Source organism: Tachypleus tridentatus, chromosome 8 (genome assembly GCF_004210375.1).
Source record: "Tachypleus tridentatus isolate NWPU-2018 chromosome 8, ASM421037v1, whole genome shotgun sequence".
Classification (NCBI taxonomy): Eukaryota; Metazoa; Arthropoda; class Merostomata; order Xiphosura; family Limulidae; genus Tachypleus; species Tachypleus tridentatus.
In genome coordinates, this window is record NC_134832.1 from 126442853 (window position 1) to 126455476 (window position 12624).

The 12624-nt window shown below is 29.9% G+C and overlaps 1 pseudogene across 1 annotated transcript in view; it reads left to right on the plus strand.

Annotated features, from left to right (window-relative positions):
- Nucleotides 1-12624, plus strand: part of LOC143223440 (twitchin-like) — a 255270-nt pseudogene that overhangs the window by 219490 nt on the left and 23156 nt on the right. Inside the window, exons 109-120 of the transcript XR_013012917.1 lie at nucleotides 114-392; nucleotides 677-849; nucleotides 2381-2510; nucleotides 5798-6100; nucleotides 6461-6572; nucleotides 7073-7245; nucleotides 7680-7967; nucleotides 8749-8914; nucleotides 10590-10711; nucleotides 11136-11174; nucleotides 11630-11695; nucleotides 12042-12135. The product of XR_013012917.1 is annotated as a twitchin-like (transcript). The remainder of the gene's footprint in view (nucleotides 1-113; nucleotides 393-676; nucleotides 850-2380; nucleotides 2511-5797; nucleotides 6101-6460; nucleotides 6573-7072; nucleotides 7246-7679; nucleotides 7968-8748; nucleotides 8915-10589; nucleotides 10712-11135; nucleotides 11175-11629; nucleotides 11696-12041; nucleotides 12136-12624) is intronic.

Genomic DNA, 12624 nt, shown 5'->3' on the forward strand with positions numbered 1-12624 from the left:
TGTAAATAATATTTTAAACTGCTCAGATTGGCATTGAGTTTCAGTTAGACACAGTATTTGTGTAAGTTGTAGGAACACTAGAAATTACACAGTTTAATCATTCTTATTTCCAGCACCTCCAAGAATTGACCGCTGTCCTACTGATGTTTATTTCCCTGAACATGACAATGGAAAAATAAAAATATTTATCGCTGGATCAGGTCCTTATGATGTGGCTTTGTTCAAAGATGGACTTGAAGTCCAAGAAGATGATCACTTGAAAGTCACTGTATTTGATGACTATGTAATTATCTTTTTACGAGAGGTGCGGAAAAGTGATGAAGGCAAATATAAAGTGATCATAAAGAATGATAGTGGATCAGCTGATGCTTCACTCAATCTTTATGTATCAGGTCAGTGTTTTCATAAATTTATAACAGGTTCTATTTTAACTTGTAAACACAGGATTTTTGAAATATGAAAGTGAGTTTGAGTAATTTTTTCGAATTAACTTGTAATTTAAATAAAGAACAACATGTATTTAACATCTTCAACATTTTTTGACTGGTTATAACAGTTATATTTAGAGACATACAGTTCCTTCTAGAAAATTAAAGTATTTCATTTCGTTGTTTAAAAACATAATAATATTTCATTTAGGATGTACATGAAAACTGCATGATAAATATTTTTCTAGGCATACCGGGACCACCACAGGGACCATTAGATGTATCTGACATCACTAAACACACAGCTAAAGTCACTTGGCAGCCACCAGCTTATGATGGTGGTTGTAAGGTCACACACTACATAGTTGAAAGACGGGAAACAAGCCACACACAATGGGTTATTGCTTCTAGCTATTGTAGGGTAAGTGCTATTGAGTTTTTTGCTTCATTACTTTACTTGTTAATTACATTATAAATTATCATTTTTATCACATTTGTTTTGTTTCCAATTTGTGCCTTAAATTATACTTTAGTAAGTATCTTAAGAACTTCAAATGTATTGTTTTGGTATGTTTTGTTGAAATCTGTACATTTTCAGCACATATTTCTAAATAAGTTTAAGGCACTCAACTCTAAACATGCTTGCCCTTTCAGCAGTGGTGGCATTGTAATGTGACCATCAATCCCACTATATGTTGGTAAATGATTAACCCAAGAGATGGCAGTGGGTGGTGATGACTAGCTGCCTTCTCTCTAGTCTTAAACTGCTAAATTAGGGATGGCTAGTGCAGATAGTCCTAGAATAGCTTTGTGTAAAATTCAAAACAAACCATGAGATTTAACATGAGATGAAATCCTTAGAATTTCAAATGTGTGTGCAAAAGTATTTTCTTTAAGTAACCCACTCACCATTTTGACTGTTACTTATTCCACAGAAAAATAAATGGTTAATGTATTTGTAAATGGTTGATAAATTTGTATAGTTTTGTACTAAAAAATATTTGAACCAATGCTGGTAAATTTTGCTAATTACTTTCAAAGTATCAACCACATTGATAAAAAAGAACAAAAAGCGTAGACATTGCTTCAGATAGTCCTTTTGCTATAAAATACTAGAAAAGCTCTATAGGTAGATAATCATAGTGGGATTTTTTTTTCCAGTAAACATTGTTATCCAGTTGGTCAGCCATAAATTTGAGGATTTAAAATACTAAAATCTGGGATTTGATAGTCCACTGTGTACCTTTGCATTACAAAAAGGTCAAAAAGAATTAGTAAATGTTTTGTTTTAGTTTGTTATAAACAATGATCAATAGTTTTGTGGATGTTTTGTGTTTTTTAAACTGGTCTAAATATTCTTAATTGTGCCTGAATTATCAACTAGCAAAATGCCCCTTGATGACCATGGCTAGAATCTACATTTTGCCAACTGGCTTCTTAACCTGAAGATAATCTAGGAAGGTCAAAACGTTGTTCTCTCCTTATCAGTAAAAGTTTTAATACCCATACCAGCATTCTAAGATACATTTTTATTTCAAGTGGGTTTCTTGTCATCAAGAACAACTATCCTCTGCTAATTTCAAGCCCTGCTTGACTTGACTTGAATGAAATAAGTCATTCAAAAGAATGGCTGTTTTATAAAATTTAATTATAAACCAGTATTTTGACTAAACATTTTCCAAGCTCAGTAATAAGAAATTAGGAAAAAAATTCATACCAGTGTAATCCCCTTGTCTTTCTCAAGTTATACTGATACACTAAAGTTGTAGATAAAGAAATATTATAATTCAACAGTAATAAAGGTGATATAATTAAAGAGGTGAAGAAATTTATCTGTTTCATAACCATATTATAAATCAAATACCTTGATTTCTTATGTGTATATGTGTGCTATAATTTGTCTTCAATGTCATAAATGGTGGCAATACCTTAAAATGATCATGTTTTCTCAGGAGACAACATTCACTGTCCAAGGTTTAATGGAAGGAGGCGAGTATCTGTTCCGAGTAATGGCAGTGAATGAAAATGGACAGGGTGCACCACTAGAGGGCACTAACCCCATTATTGCTAAGCTTCCATTTGGTGAGTTGATTTTCTTAAAATTGAACTTCTTTTATGTTAAGGTCAAGGAAACCAGGAAAAATCAGTGGATTTTAAGTTTCATATTACCAGTCCATGAAGCACCCAGGGAATTCCGTTTCACAGAAAAAAAAGAAACGGGGAAAATCAGTGAATTTCATGTGTTCCAGTGATGGTTCTACGACATGAATGATGAAAAAGTAAATTATCCTTAGTGTTGAACAATTGCATATTGGTTAATTCTAGTACATTTAACACATCATTAGATGTACTGTATGTATAATAATCTTTTGTCTACATTGATCTTTCTGTTTACTATCAGGTCATGGAGTAGGAATGCAGCTATAATAGTTTATATGAACAGTAGTTATGTTCCATCCTGAACAGCATGAAGTGATGTAGGAAGAAGTTACAAAGTGTGGGGGAGATGCTTGACTAGACATGCAGTATTTACAATGAGAGACTGAAAGTATAAGGTGCTGTTAAAAGCAGCTCAGTGTAGGAAGGGGGGGGGGTTCTGGGGCCATGCTCGTAAAGTGTAACACTGCCAACCTTGACGTCTCTGATAGCATGTAAGAAATCAGACAAGGCTTCATCTTGTCTTTCTAAACATTGTGGATAATCAGTTTTACTGCATCAAAGCTCTTAACAGATTTCTATTTAGAGACAAGCTAGTTATATTAAATAATTTATTTTGATTACATAAACTTTTGTATACTAATAAAATAGTCCCCATGGCAGTATTCGGAGAAAAAATGATATCCAGAATATGTTATGGCATTGTAAAAAAAAATTGAGAGCTGTCAAAACAAATATTTTTTATTTTATTTTGGTAAAGGTGGAAAGTTTAGTTCACAGTTTTGGTTAACTTATATATAATTTTTGCTTCCTATATGTACTTATGTTTATTCAATGAATTATCAAAACTACAAGTAAGAATTATATAGCATAACATCTTACCTGTGATCTTATCTGAATTTTTTTAAAAACAAAATATACATCATTAATCATTATCTGTAGCACAAAACGTTATGATGTGTAGTACAGCTATGGGGCAGAGGTTGATAGGTGGTGTCTCCAAAAGACAGGTAAAATATCACTGTAGATAATTACGAAAAACCTATATGAAGCAAATCTTGGATAGAAGTGTATAATATCAATAATTTGGAAATAACAAGATTTGGGAAGAAATTTAATTATAAAAGTTATGGAATATAGAATCATTAACAATAGTTAATAATATTTTATATGTTAGAGCTTACAAGATTATGGTGCTGTTTGTTATCCATGAATCTTTGTAGAAACAGTAGAAGTTGAATCAAGTAATAACTGGATATGCCATGTTTATGTAATAATCTATAATTCATTTTATTAGGTATACATTAGGAAAATTAACTGTTTGTCAAGGGACTAATAAGATACTAGGAAGAGAGAAGAATAAAGTCTAATGGTAAAGATAAATATGTACAGCTTGAAAGATTTGGGTGCACAGTTTTGATTTTGATTTGAAACTAGGGGCTCTGAGACCATGAAGTTCTCTTGAGGTGTAGATATTAATTATTATGATGCTCGTATATTGTGCTAGTGTATTCTTAGTTTTGAAAATCATATCAAAATAGAAATTATGTGAGTATTTCAAGTAAAAGCTCTAATTAGTAGTTTTGATTAATGTAATAAGCATCATTATATAAGAACAAAATGAAAAACTTGACATTTAATTGGTGTATACTGTAATGCTGGTTGAGTATGTCATAATAGCACAGGTTTATAATGCAACTATAAACGTTGCAGATGTCTTATCAGCAGGTCTGACTCTGTGCATAAAATGTCCTGTATGTATTAAAAGAATTTACAACTTAAATATAATGATAATTCAGATATGTCAATACTTCTGACATAGATGAACTTGATACACAGCTTCAAAACATATGAAAAGTAATACAGTATGCTCTGAATCAGTGAACGATTTTCTTAAACTGAAATTTTTTTAAAGATATCAGAATATGAGTTTAATGTAGTGTGCAGTTAGCAGTCAAATACTTTGTCCATTTTTGTACATATATGCACGTAGAAGTTATTGCTTTAATAATTATCTGACTCAAGTTAATTGTTCTTCATAAAGAATATTCAACTTTATAATAGTAAATGTGTTCCTTCTGTGTATTAGAAGTCAAAGCATAATAATCACTAACTTTTAAACTGGTAGTGTTTATTTTTAAATAGTAACATTTTCTGATTTAAAATAAAATAAAAACTAAAACTGATACATGGTTTAAAAAAATAGATAAGCTGCCTTTGTTGTTTATGTTCATATGAAGTTCAATACTTTGAGAAGGGTGTCACCAGACAGATTGGAAACTTGTGAGATGGTATTTATGCAAATTTTGAATCATACAACCTATCTTGTCTTTACAAAAATACACGAAAAATATTTTGCAATTTCACATATTATTTTAGTTCAGTAGTACATTCAAAGTGTAGGTCAAATGATCGAGAAAAGGTCTGAGAATGGTTAGGGAATTTCATTCTGCTCAACTTGTGGGAGCCACATTCAAATACTACTTTGTTATTTAGTAAGATCAAACAAAATGTTTTTGAGTATCAAATATTTAAATTCATTCTCATTGTTTCTTGAACAATAATACAGAATTATTTCATGTAATGTAGTTTTCTGGCAACATATTTACCTATATGAAAGAAAATTAGGAACTTGCCATCTAGATTTAACTCTCTGGTATGCTTCATGATTAACTCATAAGAAGTAGTGGACTCCATACTGTGTCCACCTAACATTAAAAACTTTTCAGCTAGATTTAGCTCTCTGGTATTCTTTGTGGTTAGTTCACAAAAGGTAGTGGAGTCCATACTATAATCTGCAGCTGTGTAATTTGATGAGCATTATCTCCCATTAACTTAAAACTAGTAGAATGACTAACTGAGGAAAGTAGCATTGGAAGTTTTGATATGATGAATATTTACTTACAGTAGTTGATGAATGCTATGTTGCTGTCGAATGGAGTTTGTAGCTTTGTAAAATTTTGATATTTCTTAACTTGGTGCATCTGGTATATGACTAATTTGTAATGTGAAGAATATTAGCTTACATAAATGAACAAAATGTATGCATTGATCATTTTGGGGTTTTCAGCTATTTTGAATTATAATGTGTAAGATAAACTGCTACTGAAATACATAATATTACTTATAATAAGTATTGCAAATCTTTCAGTGTTTTAAGTAGTCTATATGAAAAGAAAACTTCTTCTTAAAACACTAATTATTTGTTACAGATCCTCCTTCACCACCAGGTGTTCCAAATGTTATAGAAGTAGGTGGAGACTTTGTAAACTTGTCTTGGGATAAGCCTGCATCAGATGGAGGTGCTCGTATCTTTGGATACTGGATTGATAAGAGAGAATGTGGGACTCAGACGTGGCAGCGAGTTAATCAGTATATTTGTATACCCACCCAGATTAACATCACCAACCTTATAGAAGACAGACAATATGAGTTCAGAGTGTTTGCTGCAAATGAAGCAGGAATCAGTGCACCTTCATCCAATTCAACCACTGTTCGCATCAAAGACCCTAATGGTAACTTAAAGCTTTGTACTTTCTATTACAGCCAAATGGTTAACTATATAACAGATTACTACCCTCAAAATTTTCACTTAATATATGCAAGTATAGTTCTGAACTTCATGTAATTGTGTTAAAAAATTCACTTTTATCGAACAAACTATCAGATATCAATGAGTATTCTGTTTTTTGTATAAAATATTTGAATTTATAATTTAATGGGATAAAAAACAGATTGTATAAACTGTTATTACTCTCACTACCTTTTAGTTACATAAGCACATGTTAGCTTATCACTAATAGAATATGGTGCGTACAATGCTACATGCTAAACTGCAAAACATTTATTTACACGAACTGTGTACTTGTTTCCAGCTCCAATCCCACCAGAATTTCTGGTTCCTCTGAAGACAGTTATTGCTGTAGAGAACAAAAATGCAGAGTTTGTATGTAAAATAACTGGGAACCCCAGACCTAAAGTCACCTGGTAAGTTATAAATAAATAAATAAAAACACCAGTATCAAATAACTAGTAATGATTATTTAAGATGTTATATGGGTAATAGAAATCTTAAAACTTTCGGACAAACTTATTATAATTTAATCTAGCACAAGAATTACACAATATTTTTGTTATTTTATTATACATTTAACCAAAGCTGAATATTTAGTGTATTTACTAAAAAGAGCTTTTATATATAGTTAGTTTTGTGTAATGAATATAGGATTCAGAAAGTATACTTTTGTCTCTAAGCAGAAGACTTTCAAAACATCGTCCTCGACACTTGTGTTTCTACAACAGGCAGTTGCCATCCATTCTACAAAGTTTCATCATGAATACTCTGCCTAAACAATCTATCAAATAATACTTTTATCTTCTAAGTTTTAACTATAATATTCAGTCAATTTGTGAGTAACTTGTTTTAATTTGAATTATAAATATTCATGAACAATTTTGTGAAATGCTTTTTGTTTCTTCCAATACAGGTACAAGGGTATGAGAGAAATATTTGATGGTGGAAAATATTCTCTTCATCGGGAGGAAGATACCTACACTATGATCATCTCAGAAGTCTTTGGAGAAGATGCTGATGAATATACCTGCCATGCCTCTAACAAAGGAGGCATTCGTACTTCACGTGCTGAATTATTTATCAAAAGTAATAGTTGAATTCATTGACTTTAAATATCTGAATTTGGAATTTCAAATAGACAGTAATGCAATATTTACTTTTATTTAATTTTAATAGCATCATATTTGAAATACTTATTTTGCTAATTGTAAAAGTTTGGGCTTATAACTTTTTAATAATGTCTTTAAGAGACACAACTCTATAGAAAACTTCTATAGTAAGTTAGTTTAAAATTGATTTTTAATCTTTTTTTAAAAATCGTTTAGAAATGTTCTAAATGCAATTAAATATGTTTTTCTCAGAAGTATTTTTACAAACCAAATAGTAACGATGATGACAAAGGTTTCTAAATTAGTTCTCATCATAATCATGCATATTTTTTTTCATTTCTCTTTATATTAAATAATAACTTTATAGAACATCTTAAATAATAATCTGGTTCCTTTTCATCTTTATTTCAGCTGCTCCACATATCAATGTACCACCACGTTTCAGAGAGCTTGCTTGTTTTGAGAGAGGAGAGAATGTGCTATTGAAGATTCCTTTCACAGGATACCCAAAGCCCAAAGTCAAGTGGATGCGTGAAGGAGAACTCATAGAAAGTGGAGCTCATTACGAGACCAAAGTCTATGACCGCCATGCTATATTAACCATTCATGATGCCTCCAATATGGACAATGGTCCTTATCGTATTGTGGCAGAGAATGAACTTGGAGTAGACTCTGCTATTATCAAAATCCAGATAAGTGGTATGATACTTTAAATACACTTTACTTAGTTGTTATTCAGTACTTATTATACATTTTTTGATGTCAGTTAGTAGGGCAATATAAGAAATTTGTCACCAATAATACTAGAAATCAGTACTGAAGATATTCAGATTCAAAGCCAGTTTGGTTACCAGTAGAGAATATTCTGCAGTGCCACTAATATCAGAATATACTGGTGGATTGAAGCATTATATTCTAGGTTCTAATCAAACATCCTTGAATTCATAGTTTGTAGTTTTTATTCTATTACATTATATACAGTATTAAGTTACATTGCTTCTGTATTTACCATCACCCAATTTTCTGTCATTATGATGATTTTGTTAATCTTGTTTTGTTTATTGTCTGATATTTTGCAACAGTGCATTAAAGTATAATATGTTTAAATTATTTATCAGCTTGTGGTGATAAAGATCACTTTTTTGGGAAAAAAATTCACAATTGTCGTAATATCTTCAAAAATTATGGAAAAAAATAAAATCTAAACTATATTCTCAGACATCTGTCTTTAAGAACTGATAAAACCTCGAATATTCTGGTTAATATTACTAAATTTTAAAAATGCTGTTTCTGTAACTAGCCTTTATTTTTACTATAAATTTTTCACAATATTTCTGTCATAGTGTTTTATCTTGTATAATTTCCATTTCTGTACAACAAATACAGATATCTGAATTTCATACATAAAACTTTTGCTAGTGTCTGTTTATTTCTGTATCAACTTTATTACTTCATCAACAATTTTCTGTTATTCATGCAGATAAACCAGACCCTCCACGCTATCCCAAAATCGAAGGTATTTTTGCAGAATCAGTGGTACTAACCTGGAAGCCACCATCATGGGATGGTGGAAGTCATGTAACTAACTATCTTGTTGAAAAACGTGAGGCTCCAATGACAAGTTGGATCCGCTGTGGACATTCAAGGTTTGTATCTGTATTGGCGGTACAGTTGTCTTCTTCAAACTTCTTTGGAATAGTACTTTATATTATTATTAATCCAAAATGCAAAAAAAAAAACTATCAGCTTTCATGTTATTGTAGCCCAAATTTATTTTTAATTTTCTTTTTTGTTCCATGATCATTGTCCATAGTTTGTTTTCTTTTAATTATGAGAAAAGTATCTCTTCCTATCTCTCTTTTTAATTGGTTTAGTTTTGTTTTATGTTTGTTTATTTTCATTCCCCTACATGTTAACAATATTTTTATATCAATTTTTATTTAGTTTTAGAAATAAAAAAATATTAAACCTTGAAGTGAAGTTTTATTGCCATATTTATAATATTTAACCAGACCCAGCTTTAGTGGACAGGTGAGGTAGGTGTAGGGTAACAGAATTAACAAACTTTTTTTATTTTCATTTTACTCATAATTGAATTGACTATCTAATGTTTGCCTTCCTGACCTGGAAATTAGGCTCATAGATGCAGATACTGTTTGTAAACGAGTCTTCCCTGCTGTATGGAACCAAACTGGTTTCATTTGTTGTGTAGTTACTTATTTGTACATTGTAATAACATCTTATTACATTTCTTCTCAATCCACTTTTTAAGGTGAATGATGCTTATTAATCATGCTGTAGAATTGTTATTATATGTTGCATTATAAAATAGTTTGCTTTAAAAAATTTGGTAGTTATGATTACACTGTCTGCCATACATTTTTAAATGTTTGATATGTAAAAGAAACCAGTGATTATAAATACTTTTAACACAGGCAGAGTTTATCCATAGATGAAAAAATTGATGTATATTTATATTTTTTTACAAAAAACAACATTTCTCTCAATTTAAGAGGCCTGGTATGGCCAGATGGTTAGGGTGCTTGACTCATAATCTGAGGGTAGTGGGTTCAAATCCCCATCACACCAAACATGCCTGCCCTTTCAGCTGTGAGAGCATTATAATGTGATGGTCAATCCCACTATTTCTTGGTAAAAGAGTAGCTCAAGAGTTGACAGTGGGTGGTGATAACTAGCTGCCTTCTCTCAAGTCTTACACTGCTAAATTAGGGACAACTAGTGCAGATGACCTTCATGTAGCTTCGTGCAAAATTCAAATCAAACAAACAATTATTTTAAGGGTGTGTTCCCTAAGAATAAAAAAATTATCTGTTATCTCAAAATTTATATTTTGTGGTTGTGTTGAGGAATATGTGATCTCTATCACTAGTAGCTGTTGACTCGTATGAAAGAACATAATTCTGAGGTATTTGAGTATTCGTGAAGCATTGCATGATATATTCTAAGAAAGTGTAACTTTGTTATCACTAAGGAAGACTTTTGTGATAAATTTTTTGAGAATAAAAAACAATTAAGAATGTGTGAAAGTTTGACAGTTGTAAAAGTGAAGGTGGTATTAAAACATCAAAATTTGGAGATACAACTTCACAGACTGTAATATGCCAATGATATAAAAAAAAATTTATATTTATGATATACAATTTATATCATTGTAATTTTTGTTTGTCTCCTTTGGTGATAATGTCTTGTTTCTTTTTGGAATAATTTAAATTCAGACCTGTGTGAATAATGTCCATAATAGTATCTAAAGCTTAGCTAGTGTCCAAGGTCAATTCAAAATTTCTATTTTCTTCTTCTTAGGTTCTGCAATTTTACAATCACAGGACTTAACCCAGAAAAAGAGTATGAATTCAGAGTTTATGCTGAGAATGTATTTGGACGTAGTGAGCCAAGTCATCCAACTGATCTGATTACAACCAAAAGTTAGTAAATTCTATGGGTTTTTTTTGTGCTAAATGCTAACATTTGTATTATTTAAATTACTTGCAGCAAACAAAGATATATTTTTGACAGATATAGTTTTGTTTAAATTCTCAAAATGTTTTTTATTCAAATAGCTGTAATTTTGTAATATAGACCTTAGTCTGAATATTGCAACCACAATCATGTTAATGTTTTTATAAAATTTTTATTAGAAAATAATACATATGCTTGTTCTTTAAGTGCATTATTCTGATTTTGTTTTAAATTGTTTAACTATTTTGAAGTTATTTTTTTGCAAATAACCCTTACTGAATGAATTTTTAACAACCCTATAGCTCAAGTGATCTATTAATTATGTTTTGATTTTTTTACTAATCTGGTGGTGCATATAATAATATATGTAACTTCTACTTGTTATTTCAGTTTCTTCAAAAGACAAGGCCAAGAAGAAAAACTATATGGGTAAGTTCCAGCTAACATTTTTTGATAAAACTTGATATCAGATAAATATTAATTTAATGTTTTTTTTTGCAGTGTCATATATCTAAATATCTGCTAAATATACATATTAATATTTTGTTAGTTAACTTTAATTTCATACATTTCTGTTTAAACAACAACATAAAATTAACATAACTACTTAACTATTGATAATATTCTTCTTTTTGTTTTATAAATATGGTTTCATATTTTGTTTAAATGTGTTGTGTAGGCATGTATATAATATTACATAAGTCAGCAGTACATCAATAAAGAATTGAGAAAGTTTTACAAAGTGCTAAGTGAAATGAATCAGATAACCTTTATGTATGTATGGTAAATACAGCTTAAATCCACGTTGTATATATGATTATTCACAAAGATAATAAGGAAATTTACCTTTTCACATTTTGCTCTTCTAATTTGTCGTGTTGCAGTTGATGCTTCTGGCAGGAAAATCCGAGGGAAGGCAGAAGGGAAAATCTTCAACTATGATCAGTTCGGTAAGTTGCTGATTTTAACATTGTATATATACTGCATCCAGTAGAGTAAAAATCTCAAAAATACTATATAGATTTAAATTTTAAAAAAGTTATAAAATTAAAAATCTCAATTAAAATGTAGATACTTTATTACAAAAATGTATTCTTCTCTTTAGTTACTTTAATGTTTTATGGTTTATTGTTCTAAGATATATTTTGTTGTTAATTTATGACTTATAAAATTCCTGATAGACTGATAGGTTATAAAATACTTTAGTAACTTCAACTTAATTAGTGTTAAGTAAGAATAACTACAGTAACTAGAGTATCTCATGATTGTTGAAAGATATTTTTATTTGTTTTCTAGTTTTTGATATTTTTGAAAAGTACATTCCCCAACCGGTAGATGTGAAAACCTCGAGTGTTTATGATTACTATGATATCCTGGAAGAAATTGGAGTGTATGTATAATTTTTTCCTGTTTTTGGTAGCTTTCTAAAAAAGAACAAATTTTGTTAAACAATGCTTAATGTATATGTTAAAGTTTACAATTACCCAAACAAAACAAAAAACTTTAAGTGAGAAAACAATTTGCATATGTTTTCATCTTATGTGCTTTGTGAGTTTGTAATAAAATCTTATGTTTATGCATGTATGTAATCAGTGTATCAATTTAAGATACTTATAGGAATAACTCATATTTGGTCAATGTTTCTTTTTTAAATAAATATTATCAATCGAACTTATCTGTAATTTTGTATTAAAATAAACCATATGATATTAAAATTGTTAAGTGATAAAAAATCTTACATCATAGACTGGTTGTTTTATCAGATAAATTTACATGAAAAATTATTTTATTATCATTATTATTATAAAACAATTTTTAAAGCAAACATGACTTTTAACAATTAATAGCAACCAAACTGTTTTGAGAGACAAATAAGAAT